We start from the raw sequence: 16,271 nt of genomic DNA, 5'->3' as shown, positions 1-16,271 counted from the left end.
CATTTTAAGTTGTAAGGACATGAGAGTGAACCACACTTGCAACAGGTTTTGTGTCTGTGTATATAAGATGTGTGTAATGCTTATTACAAAAATAATTTTTCATAGATTAATTTTTAGGGTTGAAAATGAGAAAATAAATGTTACGAGAGTTGACTGTGTTTGCTAGCCCACTTTTTATTAGGAAACACTTTTTCAAGGGAAGGAGAGATTTCCTCCTATTCAGTTCTTAATTAATACTTGGCAAAATTTTAGACTAAGACAATTCTTAAAACACACAAAGACAGAAATCAGTCATAGGATATTTCAACAGAGCTTTTATTTTTATTCACAAAAATGTTCTATGCATTGGACATTACTCAATTGGTTTCCTAATTCTGTGAAAGTGAGTCACTTTTCTTCTTTGTATAAAGTACAAATTCTCCTCGACTTATATAATGAGATTACATCCAAATAAATCCATCATAAATTGAAAATGCACTTTAATACTCTATCCCAAGGCCAGGTGCAGTGGCTCACTCCTGTAATCCCAGCAATTTGAGAGGCCAAGGCGGGGTGGATCACTGGAAGTCAGGAGTTCAAGACCAGGCTGGTCAACATGGTGAATCCCGTCCCTACTAAAAATACAAAAATTAGCTGGGCATGCTGGTATACACCTATAATCCCAGCTGCTTGGGAGGCTGAGGCAGGAGAATTGCATGAACCCAGGAGGTGGAGGTTGCAGTGAGCCATGATAACGCCACTGCACTCCAGCCTGGGTGACAAATCAAAACTCCGTCTCAAAAAAAAAAAAAAAAAAAATCTACCCTACCCAACATCATACCTTAGACTAGCCTACCTTAAACATACTCAGAACATTTACGTTAGCCTACAGTTGGGAAAAGTCATCTAATACAAAGCCTATTTTATAATAAATTGTTAAATATCTCTAATAATTTAATGAATACTGAGCTGAAAGTGAAAAGAGAATGTTTGTACGGGTACTTAAAATTCAGTTTCTACTGAATGCATGTTACTGTCACAAAATTGTAAAGTTGAAAAATTGTAAATCAAACTATGGTAAGTCAGGAACTATTTGTACCTGAATAATTGTTCACTCCCATTTCCCCAGTTTGAGAAACCTCTTTTTATTGATCTGATTAGGAATCAATAATGTCATCCAATTTCATTATTTGTCTTTTAAGTATAGGTCCTAGAGGCAGCTTTTTCTTTAATAGATTAAGCTTGAATAATATCCCTGAATAAATAAAAACAATTTTGTTAAGTATTACATGCATTTTGTTGCATCATATATATACGTCTCAGGATTTAAAGTTCAGAGTTTAGAGTACCAAGGAGTAAAAATAAGTTACAGTTATTAACTTCACTTCTTTTTTTGTTTGTTTGTTTTCCCTAAATAATGAAGAATTATAATCTGGAAAGTTAATCCAAGTCTCAGAAAAGAACTCTGCAATATTCTCTTGGCTTATTTTGTTTGAGGAATTTTTCTAAGCAATACATGTAACACACTCCAAAAGTAAAAAAAAAAAAAAAAATAGGTATATCTGACTATATAGAAATGTAGACTACTATCAAAAATAATCAATCAAGGTATTTAAAAATTGTGAAAAATACTACAGTGAGATTCTTACTTATTAGTCGAATACATAGCTCATAAAAATAAGAAATCCATCACAAACAAACTTATTTGGAAAATGAGAAAGGATGTAAATAGCTAAATGATAAAGATAAAAGTTAAGAATAGCAAAAGAGTTGGATATTTAATTTTAAGAATGGAAATAAATAACAATTTTTTACCTGTGTTATTAAAAACTATTAATTTGACAAACCAATAGCCGTTAAGTGTATCTGTCTTTTAAACTGTTAATAGGTCTGTAAATTGTGAACATTTCTGGAGGTAAATTTGCAATGTTTAGAAAAACTTAAATGCTGGTACCTTTTTAATCATCACAGCTAGAAATGAAAGTATACCCTGTGACTATCTGCTATATGTACTGTGATTACTGATATACTCATAAAATTCTCTGTACGTACACATACACCCTCCATCCCCCAAAATACACACTCAAGTTAATTATGATGTATTATCATTTATAATGGCCAAAAACTGAAATCAACCAATGTGACTATCAACAAAAAACTGATAAAGTAAATCCTGGTACATTCATATGATGAAAAGTTATTATAAAGAATGACTTTGTTCTGGAGAGAATGCCAAGATATTTTTTAAAACATAATTAAAACTCAAGATACAACTACAATGTATACATTATCATCCATTATGTGTAAATCAAATTGATGGACAGTTAAGTTGCTGTATAGATATTAGATTGATGGTACTATAAGTAAATAAATAGATGAAAATAAATTAAAAGTGTCTTCTTTGTGGAAGGCACTACAATCATTTCAAAAACTAAATTACATTTGGAGTGTATTGCTAGGATAGAACAGGGATATAAAGCAGGGAAATAAGGATTTCATGTGTCATTTTGTGTTTTTTTAACATAAAAAATGTGCAGAATTAGTCATATGAACTGCTTATTGAACATTTTATTAAATATAACATAAAGTGTATAAATTACAAAGGTATAGCATAACAAAACCACACACCATGAGTATACATATTTGACCAGCATACAGATTAAATAATAGACTTCAACATTGTTGCAGGACTTTTTCTTGGGTCAGCTAAAGATGGGATCCTTGTCCCACAGCCATGAAAGTTTAGGCTTGCAGATGGTTCGAAGGGCGAGTAAAGCAGGGTTTTATTTGGTGAGAAGGAAAAAAAGGGAAAATATGGACTCTCTACAAGGCCAGAATCCCCTGCCAGAGTGATTCCTGTCTCGCCCTTTGAATCCCAGGTTCCACACAGGAAGAGGAGGGGATAGGCTTCACCCTGCTGCAAATGGCGCAAACTTCCCAAGGCTCCACCTGAGTGTGCAGCCTGGCTGGATTCTGCCCAGGACTTCCTCCCACCTGGCTAATTCCTCACTCTAAAGAAGTACATCTAATTGCCATTAGAATAAGGATAAGGACAAAGACCAATCTTAACTGCTTCATGCTGACAGGGGGCGCTGTTTTAGGAGGCACTGTTTTGGGAAAATGGCAGTCACAGCTCCCTCAGAGGCCTATCTAAGGGTCCCCAACAGAAGGGGCCATTGTCAGAGGCTCCAGTTGCATGACCATTTGGAGTCTCATGAGCGGAAGGCAGGAACAGACAAACCAGGTTATTAGAAAACATATATCAAAACAAAACAATGGGAGAGGCAAGGACAGCTCAAAAATGTTGAGGCCTTTTACCAGTTTGCACAGGGAGACTGAGGCCAAAAGCCTGACTGGTAAAAAATACTTACCCTTGGCTGGGCGTAGTGGCTCATGCCTGTAATCCCAGCACTTTGGTAGGCCAAAATGGGTGGATCACCTGAGGTCAGGAGTTCAAGACCAATCTGGTCAACATGGCAAAACCCTGTCTCTACTAAAAATACAAAAAATTAACCAGGCCTGGTGTCTCAGGCCTGTAATCTTAGCTACTCAGGAGGCTAAGGCAGGAAAATAGCTTAAACCTGGGAGGTGGAGATTGCAGTGAGCCAAGATCACGCCACTGCACCCCACCCTGGGCAAAACTTCATCTCAAAAACCAAAAACAAAAACAAAAAACCTCTACCCTTTTGCCAGCATGTTGGGCTTCTGGTTGCCTTCCCCTGAGCCCAATCGTAAGCCGACCAGTTTAAGGTTTGGGAAATTAACTCTTCCCAGTTTGGAGAATGCATCTGAGGAGAGTGTCCTGTAGTAGAGACACAATTACCTATCTGTGAAGAGAGAAAGGAGAAGAAAGGAGAAAAAGGTGTTTTTTCAAAGGAGTCCCAGGGGTTCAGGATGCATTTGAAAGGGTTACAGACTAAAGATGAATGGCTACCCATCTAGACAGAGGAGAGGGGAAAAGGCATCACTGGTTCCCTTCTCTTCTTAGCAGATAACTGGGGTACATGAGGGAGAGAGGGAAGAGCATCCTCTTTCCTTCTTCCGTCTTTGTATCCCTGGGTCCCAGCAACCTTAGTAGGTGCTGACATGAGTGCCAAAGCAGCTTGCACCCATGAAGCAAAGGGATCTAGGGGATTGGAATCACCCACTCTTACCCATGTATGCCCTATCTCCCCTGCTGTCAGTAGCCTGGGATTCCCTAGACCTCATTTATGCCATGGATATTAATGTGACCTTTATCCATGAAACAGGACGCTTGGAGTTGGCTTGATAGGCAGGATCATCCATGTTCACCTGCACCATGCTTTTTAACTTCTTTTATCCTTTGCCTCTGGATCCCTGAGATCCAGTTTTCTTCCTAGGGCTTTGACCTGAAATTTGCAATTGAGTTTGGGAAAAAAATGTGTCTCAGGGGGTGCTGCATGGCCTCCTTATCATAAGCTGAATGCTAAGGTGAAACTGGAACTGAGTCCTCCTCCAACAAAAGAGAGAAAAAGTCATCTTGTGACACACCCAGAAAATTGGCGGCTATAGTTATGCTTGCTGAAATACGGGTGTATGGTACTTGGCTTTGGTTAGTTCCCTTGGTCTTACTTTCCCAAAAGGAAACCTTCAAGTGGTGGGCATCCTATTTATTGCCATCAACTGGCACGATTTGCAGAATAATTGCTCAGGACTAGAATACTGATCCAGGTTTCTACATTACCCATCCCTTTTGTTCTTTCTGAGCTGCAGCCAGAGATTACTGGTTGGTTCACCGGAACAAGCAGGGTTACCGTAAATGTAGGCAAAAACTTAAAAACAACTGATGAGTTTAGGATTTAGTGACAAATGTATGATAAGTTTTAAAACATAATTTCTCATACCATATGACCCAGCCATCCCATTACTGGGTATATACCCAAAGAATTATAAATCATGCTTCTATAAAGACACATGCGCACGTATGTTTATTGCAGCACTATTCACAATAGCAAAGACGTGGAATCAACCCATGTGTCCATCAGTGACAGACTGGATTAAGAAAATGTGGCACATATACACCATGGAATACTATGCAGCTATAAAAAGGGATGAGTTCGTGTCCTTTGTAGGGACATGGATGCAGCTGGAAACCATCATTCTCAGCAAACTATCGCAAGAACAGAAAACCAAACACCGCATGTTCTCACTCACAGGTGGGAATTGAACAATGAGATCACTTGGACATGGGAAGGGGAACATCACACACCGGGGCCTATTGTGGGGAGGGGGGAGGGGGCAGGATGGCATTAGGAGTTATACCTGATGTAAATGACGAGTTGATGGGTGCTGACGAGTTGATGGGTGCAGCATACCAACATGGCACATGTATACATATGTAACAAACCTGCACATTATGCACATGTACCCTAGAACTTAAAGTATAATAAAAAATAATAATTAAAAAAAAATTTTTAAAAACATAATTTCTCTCCTTCCAGTCCTCATTTAAAACAAATTATGTTAGGACTGAGTTATTTGCAACACAGAATTTAGTTTTATACTTGCCTGATTATTTGCATAAAGTGCAGCAAGAATAACTGTTTCTACATAGGCCTTTTGGATTGGCTTTGATGAAAGTCTGTACCACAAGAAATCTCAGATAAGGCCTTTAAAGCTGAACTTTAAAGGATCTGTCTCCTCAGGTACCTGTGAGTTGGGTGATCCTTTCCTCTTAAGGTCCTAAGACAAACTTGGAGCTGCGGGACATGTTAGAAATTTGGAGCTCCTGGATCTGTTAGAAAGTGACATTCTTTACTGACCACAGGTCAAGAACCCTATACAGGGACTATGTAGACGACAGTATAAGGCCAGTCTCCCATGGGGCTTTTATCAGCTCTACAAGTCAAGATTGAGTCCTTAAAGGGAAGCATACCCTTCCACCCTTGGTAAAATGACCACTTTCTCCAATTGTGTCCCATTGCAAAAGAAAAATGGATTCTTATTGCACTGATGCAAACAACTATATTGCCATAAGTTAAGAATACTCACAGACAGTTTCCAAATTCTAGAGGATTCAGGCAGAGAGAAGCAAACGTGCTCCAAATTTTGTTCATAGGAGTATACCTTGCTCAATTATTAAAGGCTGTAAATAGTTCAAAATAAGTTTCCTTGACTCTGAAAAACAAAACATGGATCAGGATTATTCCAAGCAAAAATCAAAAAGGTTGCTTCAGCTTTCTGAGTTTAGTCCATTTAGTTAACATTTGTTTTGCTTAATATTTGTGAACATTCAGCTCTTTATGAGTCCTGTATGTTTTGCTTTATTCCAATATTATAATCTCCAAAGTTATTGGAAGCCTGTATTTGAGAACACCAGTTAAAGTTCTATAAATTATAAACCATCTTTTGAAAAGGATTAAAACAAGAAAAACAATTGTCTATGAATAGCAAAACATCTAGGGTAGTTACAGTTAGAAACATGATTGATGAAGTTTGGTTAGCTCCATGATTTACAATAACTTAACATAACCTCAATTACTATTGATAGCATATACTTAGACATTAGAGTTTTAGAAATTCCATACAATTTTGGAATATGTATTAACATTATTCCTAAAAATATAACCTAAAGATTGAACATCATTTATTTCCAGTAGTTTCAATTACATGTCGTAATAATAACTTCTAACAATTTTTAACCTTAAGGTGAAACCTGGAAAGTTGCTTTAATTGTGTGCTAAGTGCAGCCAAGGTTTGACGTTTTTCAGCATAATTAAGGGTGTGGATAGTTCCATATATCCCCAGGCCTTGACAACTGTGAAGCCGGCAAGTCAAGTAGTTCTCAAGACTCACAAAGCAGTCTATAACCTGAAAACATTTAGCAAACCTTGCATCTGCCCATATAATTTAGTCACCTATTTACATTGTAATGATACCTGCATTTTACCAATAGTCTTTAAGGCTCTTTTTATTTCTCAAAGATTAAAGTCACATTAACTGAAAGGTACCACAGCTTTTATCTTCCCTTCAGAAAATATTCAATCCAAGCGCTTGTCTTTCTTTAAGCCAAATTAATTAGAGCTATTTTTACAGACAATACACAGACACAGACAGGCAGGAAAAAACCCAGTTCCCAGGTGGGGTTCTATAAGATACAGGGCTAGGAAAACATGCAGATATCAAACCAGAAAGGAACTTATTCCCTAAGGCAGGATTGCTAAACAAAGCCATGCCACCACAGTTACAAGCCATGCCCTCCAGGATGGAAAGCAAGATGGAGGCTTGTTTTCACAACCAAAGCTTGCAGAGAATATAAACAGAGACAGTTGGGGGGCCTGGCTTAGAAAAATGTCTTCTGAAAAACAAAACAAGAAAAAAAAAAAAAACTTTAAAAAATTAACTGCTAATGGGGTAGAGAAGGGGAAGAAAAAAACAGTTTAAAAATGCCTGGGGAAGAACCTTTTATTCTTATGCAACTGGTTCCTCCACCAGGGAGAAAAGTTTACCCTTAATTACTGTCCAATAGAGTTAAACCCCTTGGCCAGGGAAGGGGAAGGCTGCGGAAGTATGTGGCTGGGAACCAGCCAGCCTCCTGTGTGTGGGACGCTTGGGCCATGCGTCCAGGTCCTGGCACAGAGGTGAGGGTGGTGGGCGGCGCGGAGCTGCTGCTTGCTGGTTTGTCCTTAAAGAAGAAAGAAAAAGGCCATGAAAAGGCCTGATTCCCAGAAGCGACAAGGGGTGGGGGTGCGGTTTCCCATAACCTCAGAAGTTTGAGGATGAAAAAGCTTAAAATCCAGAGGGGGAAAAAAAGATCTCTCCGTTTGCATTTCACTCACCGCTTCTAGAGCCCCCACGTTGCACGCCAAAAATGTTGCAGGATTTTTCCTTAGTTCAGATAAAGATGGGGTCCTTGTTCCATGGCCTATAAAGTTTGGGCTCACAGATGGTCTGAAGGGTGAGTAAAGCAAGTTTTTATTGAGTGAAAAAGAAAAAACGGAAAACAGGGACTCTCCGCAAGCCCACACTATCCTGCTAGATTGCTTCCCCCATTCCCAGTTCAAATCCCAGGTTCCACACAGGAAGAGGAGGGGCCAAGCCCACCGGAAACCACGAAAACTTCCCAAGGCTCCGCCCCAGTGCTCAGGCCGGCTGAGTTTTACCGGAACCCTCTCCCACCTGGCAGTCTCATCATTAGCCAGAAGTTCCCTTCATGTTCTCCATAAGCCTATTTTTCATTTTAACATGAAGACACACAACTGATATTATTAAATGCTTGGCTACAATTCTAAAACCATTGTTACTGTGTGTGAAAGGAGTGCAGATTTGGTTTTAAGTAATTTAACATTGAACATTTTTTATGAACTATCTTAAAAGTGATTACAATTTTAATATTTTAAAACAGAAAGTTTTACCAACATTGCTCCCAAAACAAAACAAAAAAATTGAGTTGTTAACATTTTTTCTCAACAATATAATTTACTTTTCTTACAAGACAATTGTAGGAATTTAGCATTTCTGTAGTATTCTTCAGCTTTATTTATAGTCGCCAAGCTATAATTTAATTGAATTTGATTAACACAGCTAGATTATTTAGAGTTGATAGTATTTATACTTAGAAATGCGAGATATTGATTCTTCAACTTTACAACCCACATTCATCCTATACCTTAAGATTTTTAAAATACATTTTTAAAAATAGTTAAATTTTTTGGAACGGTTTATGGTTCATCCCAAAATTGAATGGAAAGTAGAGAGCTTTTCCATACCTCTTCCCCACCATATGTCATCAGGGAAATGCAAATTAAAACGAAAGTTAGATACCACTATGTACTTACTGGAATAATCAGCATCCAGAACACAGACAACTTAAAATTCTGGGAAGGATGTCGATCTAGAGAAACTGCCATTCATTTGTTGATGAGAAGGCTAAATGTCATAGCCCCGTTCAAAGACAATTTGGTAGTGTCTTATAAAACTTAACCTAAAGTTAACAAGCATAGCTTTCATCATTGTCAATATCCCCCACCAGTACAATTGATTAATCTACATTGCTACAACATGATCATCCAAATTCCATAGCTTACATTAGGTTCACTTTTGATGTTCTGCATCTTGTGGGTTTGGAAAATGTATACCAATACGTACTTACCATTTCAGTATCATAATGAATAAAGTTACTGCCTTGAAAATTCCTCCAGCTGTTCAGCCCTCCCTGCACCCTAACCCCTGACAATGATTGGTGTTTTTACTGTCTCCAGAGTGTTGCCTTTTCCCAGAATGTCATACAGTTTGAATTATATAGTATGTAGCATTATTATACTGGCTTCCTTTACTTAACAGTATGCATTTAAGTTTCTGCCGTGTCTTTTCAGGGCATTTTGGTTGCTTCGAAGTTTGGCAATTATAAATAAAGCTACTAAAAGCATTCATCTGAAGGTTTTTGTGTGAACATAAAACTGCTACTAATTTGTGTTACTACCAAGGGGCTAGATTGTATAGTAAATTTATGCTAAGTTTTATAAGACATAGCAAACTGTCTTTGAAAGTGGCTATAACATTTAGCCTTCTCATCAACAATGAATAGCCATTTCTCTAGATCCACATCCTTGCCAGCATTTGAAGTTGTCTATGTTCCGGATACTCATTATTCCAATAGGCGCATAGTAGTATCTAACTTCTGTTTTCATTTGCATTTCCCTGATGACATATGATGTGGAACATCTTTTCACATGCTTATTTGCTATCTGTATTTCTATTTTGGTGAAGTGTCTGTTAAGGTTTTTGTCCCATTTTTCAGTCAGGTTGTTCATTTCTATATTGTGAAGTTTTAATTCATTATAATAGATAACAGTCCTATGCAAGGTATGTCTTTCTAAAATATTTCCTCCCAGGCCCTGGCTTGTCTTTTTGTTCTTTTGACAGTGTCTTTCATGGAGCAAAATTTTAAAATAAAGTCTAGTTTATGAGTTCTTTCTTTTACATATTGTGCATTTGGTGTTATATGTAAAAAGTCATCACCAAACTCAAGGTTATTTAGAATTTCTCTTTTCCTCTGGAGTTTCATAGTTTTGTGTTTTACCTTTGTTCTAAGATCTATCTTGAGTTAATTTTTGTGAAAGGCATGTGGTCTTAGTCTGGAATTTTTTGCAGGTGAATGTCCAGTTGTTCCACTACTATTCTTTGGAAACTATCTTTTCTTCATTGCATTGTCTTTGCTTCTTTGTCAAAAATCAGTTGACTGTAGATCTATTTCTGGCTCCTGCATTCTGTTCCGTTTATATATTTGCCTATTCATTTGCCAATAACATACTTGCATTAATTGCTGTAGCTTTAAAATAAGTCTTGAAGTGGAACAACGTCAGTCCTCCAACGTTGTTCTTCTTCAGTATTGTGTTTGCTATTGTGGGTCTTTTGCCTCTCCATATTTGAGAATCAGTTTGTCAATATCCACAACATAACTTGCTGGAATTTTTATTCCGATTTAGTTGAATCTATGGGCTAAATTGGAAAGAACTGATATCTTGGCGATATTCAGACTCCTAATGCAGGAGTATTAATTATCTCTCCATGTACTTGTCCTTCATTTCCTCAGATTTTTGTCGATTTCCTCACATATAACATGTACATTGATTAGATTTATATCTAAATATTTCCTTTTGGGGTGATAATATAAATGTTATTATGCTATTAATTTCAAAATTCACTTGTTCATTACTAGGTTATAAGAAAGTAATTGAATTTTGTATATTAAATGTGTTTCCTAGAACCTTGGTATAGTTACTCACTAGTTTCAGGTTTGTTTGTTTGGTTGCTTGCTTGTTTGTTTTTGGTCTATTTTGTTTTATTTTGTACACAGATAATCATTTCTTCTTTCCCTATTACTGTACCTTTTCCCTCTTTCCTTATCTTACTACATTAAGTCTTCAAGTACAATCTTAATAAGGAATACAAGAAGAGACATCTTTGCTTTGTTCCTGATCCTAGTAGGAAAGCTTCTAGTTTCTCACCATTAAGTACAAAGTTACCTGCAAGGTTTTTTGTAGATATTCATTTTTAAATTGAGAAATTTCCTCTGTATTCTGTTTTTATCTAGAATTTTTTTTATCATGAATGGGTGTTGAATTTTGTAAATGCCTTCTCAGCATTTATTACCATGATCAAGTAAATTTTATTTTCTTTAGCCTGTTGATCCATTAGGATTACATTAATTGATTTTTAATTATTGAATCAGCTTTGCATGACAGGCATAAATCTCTCTTGGTCATGGTGTATAATACATATACATGCATATACACACATATGTATTATATATAATTATATGATATATATTTCTTTATATGTAATTTTTATATAATTTTTATATATAATTTATATATATATAATTCTTTTCTTATATGTCCATTAAATGTTATAAAGTTTCTAAGTACTGCATTTCACAAATCTCTATATTTTGTTTTCTTTTCTTTCTTTTTTGAGACAATCTTGCTCTGTTGCCTAGGCTGGAGTGCAATGGCACAGTCTTGGCTCACTGCAAGTTCACTTTCCAGGTTCAAGTGATTCTCTTGCCTCAGCCTCCCGAGTAGCTGGGATTATAGGCACCTGCCACCACGATCGGCTAATTTTTGTATTTTAGTAGGGACAAGGTTTCACCGTGTTTGCCAGACTGATCTCGAATTCCTGACCTCAGGTGATCTGCCCACCTCAGCCTACCAAAGTACTGGGATTACAGGTGCAAGCCACCGCACCCAGCTATATATTCTTTATATAGAAAGAGTAGGATTTGATTTTCTACTTTTTCTGAAGATTTTTGCATATATGTTCATGTGAGTTTTTTTGTAGTTTTATTATATTTTATTGTTTGGGGATTAGGGTGGTGCTGGCCTCATAGAACTGAGATAGAAAGTATTTTATCTGCTTCTGTATTCTGAAAGAGATTGTAGATAGTTGATGTAATTTCTTCTTTAAATATTTGGTAGAATTCATAAGTGGACTCATTCAGATTTAGTACTTTCTATTTTGAAATGTTATTAATTACTGATTTAATTTTTTATTAGAAATGGTCCTATTCAGATTGTCTGTTTTTTCTTGTGTGAGTATTGGTAGACAGCGTCTTTCAAGGAATTTGTTCATTTTACATAGGTCATCATATTTGTGGGCACAGCATTGCTCATAGTATTCAATTAATATCCTTTTATTTTCCATGGGATAAGTAGTAATTTCCCCTTTTTAATTTCTGATATTAGTAATTTGGGTCCTCTCTTTTTTTCTTAGCCTGAAGGAAGGCTTATTGATTTTAATGGTGTTTTCAAAGAGCCAGCTTTTAGTTTCATTGGTTTCTCCATTCAATTCTGTTCCAGTTTTATTGATTATTGCTTAGTTTTATATTATTTCTTCAGTTTCTTTACATTTAATTTGCTCTAGTTTTTCTAGTTTTCTAAGTTTGAGGCTTAGATGACTGACTTTAGTTTCTTTTACTTTTCTGATATATTCATTCAGTGTTATAAATCTTTCTCTAAGCCCTGCATTTCACAAATCTTGATATACTATACTTATTTTCCTTTAATTCAAAATATTTTAAATAACCTTTAGATTTCTTTTTTTACCCATGTGTTATTTGGAAGTGTGTTGTTTAATCTTCAAATATTTTGAGATTTTCCAACTGTCTTTCTGTTATTAATTTCTAATTTAATTCCATTGTGTTCTGAGAGCAGAACACAAAATAATGATTTTTATTTTTTAAAAAAATTTTAATATGTTTTATGGCCCAAAATGAGGTAGCTCTTGGTGAATACCCCATGTAAGCTTCAGAAGAATGTGTATTCTGCTATTTGTGGATGAAGTAATTGATAGATGTGAATTACATCCAGTTGATTGATGGTGTTGGTGAGTACATCTATGTCCTTACTGATTTTCTGCCTGCTGGATTTGTCCATTTCTGAGAGACAGTCATTTAAGTCTCTAACAATAGCAGTGGATTAATCTAATTTTTGTAGCAATTCACCCATTTTTAACTTATGTATTTAGATACTCTTTTATTAGGTATGTAAGCTTTGAGGATTGTTAAGTCTTGGAGAACTGATCATTTTAGCATTGTATAATTCCTCATAACTTTTCTTGCTCTCAAGTCTGCTTTATCTGAAATTAATATGGCTATTCCTACTTTCTCTTGATTCATGTTAGCATGGTATATGTTTCAAATTTCTTTTAATGTATATGTCTCTTTATAGTTGGTTTCTTGTAGACAAAATATAGTTGCATTTTTTATCCACTCTGATGATCTCTGTTTTGTTTTTTTTTGTTTTTTTTTTTTTTTTTTTTTTTTTTAATTGATGCTTTTAGGCCATAGGTATTTAACGTGATAACTGACACTGCTGGATTAATATCAATCATATTTGTTTCTTTTTTCTATTTGTAGCCTTTGTTCTTGTTCTTATTCTGTCTTTCACTCATTCTGCCTTTTGTGTTTATAGTTGAACATTTTATATGATCCAATTTTCTCTCCTTTGTTAGCATATCAGTTACTTCTTTTTTTTAACCTGTTTTTTAGTGGTTGCCCTAGAGTTTGCAATGTACATTTACAATTAATCCAAGTTCATTTTCAAATAAAATTATACTGCTTCAGAGAAAATGTGAGCGCTTTATACCAACCAAATAATCCTAATTCCTCCCTCCTATATCCGTTGTGTCATTGCTGTCATTGATTTTACTTATACATAAGCTTAAGTAAATAAAATACATTGTGCATTTACAGTGTGTATAATAAAATACATTGTTGACATTATTTTTTAACAAACTTTTTAATCCCTGAGTTCAAGTAATAATAAAAAATAAAAGTTTTATTTTATCTTTACTTATTTCTCCTCTCATGCCTCATTCTTGATATGCATCTGAGTTTCTGGCCTGTATCTTCTTCCTTCTCTGTTAATAACTTTAAAACAATTATTGAAATGCTGGTCTATTGACATTTTTGTTTGTCTGAGAAAGTCTTTATTTCTCTTTCACTTTAGAAGAATAATATTGCAAAACACAGAATTCTAAGTGGGTGTTTTTTTCTCTTAGTCCTTTAAATATTGTACTTAACTTTCTTCTTGCTTGAATGGTTTCTGAAGAGAAGGTGACTTTATCTTTGCTCCTCTAGAGATATAGTACTTTTTAAAAATCTGATCTCTTTAGAGATTTTTTTTTAATCTTTGATTTTCTGCTTCAAATATTTCTTGTATTCCTTTCTCTCTTTCTTCTTCCATTACACATGTTTTGTCTTTTTTGTAGTTGTTCCATAGTTCTTCGGGAGTTTGTGCAGTGTTTTTAGTCTTTTTTCTTTTTGCTTTTCAGTTTTGGAGGTTTCTCTTGATATCCTCAGTTTCAGATATTCTTTCTTCATGGTGTCTGGTCTGCTAGTAAGATCATCAAAGGTATTCTTCATTTCTGTGACAATGTTTTTGATCTGTAGCATTTTCTTTTTATTCTTTATAGGAAATTCCACCTCTGATTGCATTGCCCATTTGTTGTTGCAAAACTGTTTGTTTTATTTATTGGCACCCTTAGGATATTAATCATAGTTATTTTAAGTTCCCAGGTTTTTAATCACATTATTTTTGCCATATATATGTGTGGTTCTAATTTTCGCTTTGTCTCTTCAAATTGTGTTTGTTGCCTTTCAGTGTGCCTTGTAATTCTTGCATGATTGCCATACAGGATGTATAAGGTAAAAGACACATCTATAAATAGGCTTTTAGTACTATGGTGGTAAGGTGTAGGAGGAGAGGAAGCAGCCTATAACTCTTAACTGTCAATTTAGCACATGCTTCTCCATCTCCCCCACCCCAAATGAAACAGGATGGATCGAGTGAAATAGAGTTGGGTATTTCCCTTTAATCAAGTCATTTAGACTCTGATAAAACTCTAGTAGGTTATGCTCTGGTTAAACAGTTTCTCCTTACGCAAACTTTTTAATGAAACAGAATATTCTGGTGCTTTTCAAAATGGCTACATTTCCTCTCCACCTGACAAAAGCACGAGAAGATTTTTCTGTGATATTCACTGTGAGAACCTGGCCACGTTCCTGGAGGTGAACTTCTTAAACGTGTGGGAAACCCTACCATCATAACTGATTTCCCTTGGAGTATGTGACTCCCAAATTTGTGCACACTGAGCATCCAGCAATTCATTTCAGTTCTGGTTCTCCAGCCCCATCGTTGGTTCATGTGACGGTTTCTGCTCATGGGTTTCTTCTCCAGTAAGTTGAGATTCTCTGTATTTGCTGCTTTGTCTCCCAGTCTGGGGGACAACGTTTTGCCCTATGACCTTACTTCTTTTACAGATCTTAGAGGAGTTAATTTTTCAGTTTGTTCAGCTTTTTACTTTTGTTAACTTGGAGTAGTGACTCCTAAAATCCTTATATGCCAGACCAGAAATCATTAAGTTCTTGGTGATGCCATTTAAAAATGTGAATATATCAATGAATTATTTAAAGATAAGGATTCTCAATTAGAAAGTGATAGAATTTTTATCCAGTTCAAGCTGAGCCCTTTTCTCAACAATTAATATGGGAGAAGGTATCAAACCTAAAATATTCTAGATCTGCAGATTTTTAAAAATTCCAATTTATATGTATCTATTAATGCATAACCAATTTTAAATTCAGGAACATAAAATACCATTTTAATGTGTATGATTTTTTGGATTATGAGTTTGAGTAGGGCACAGAGGGGTGAGACCACCTCCATTCTATGAGGTTTGAGACCTCAGCTAGAGTGTCTTGGATAGCTGGGGATGTCTGGACTAGCTCAGCTTGGACATGCAACCAGAACCTTGGTTCTTTTTCACATGATGTATACTGGGGCTAGAATGTTCAAGATGGCATATTCACTCACAGTCTGGTATCAGGGCTCGTATGACCAAGACAGCTAACAAGACAGTTCTTCCCCTGTGGCTTCTCCAAGTAGCTAGATTAGCTTTCACATGCTTGGTGGTCTCAGTAAGGTTGGACATAATAGAACGTGTCTGGCTTCCTGCAGAGTGAGCATTCGAAAAACCTTAGGAAAAATACATAAAGCTTCTTATAACTTAGCACTGGAAGCCCCAGAATGTCACAATTCTGCTACATTGTATTGGTCAACCAATTTATTAAACCAGCCCAGATTTAATGGGAGGAAAATTAATCTCCATCTCTCCAAGGGAGGATTAGCACAGAACGTGAAGCCATCTTTAATCTAGCATACTAATTGTTTTAAAAAAAATACAAAATATCTTACTTTTGCAAATATGACATTAACAGATGACCAGAGAAACACATTGCCTTGTACACTCAAAATGCTTCATACAAGTGA

This window comes from Papio anubis, chromosome 15 (genome assembly GCF_008728515.1).
Source record: "Papio anubis isolate 15944 chromosome 15, Panubis1.0, whole genome shotgun sequence".
Taxonomy (NCBI): Eukaryota; Metazoa; Chordata; class Mammalia; order Primates; family Cercopithecidae; genus Papio; species Papio anubis.
The sequence above is the reverse complement of the archived record's forward strand: the minus strand, read 5'-3'. Positions refer to the sequence as shown.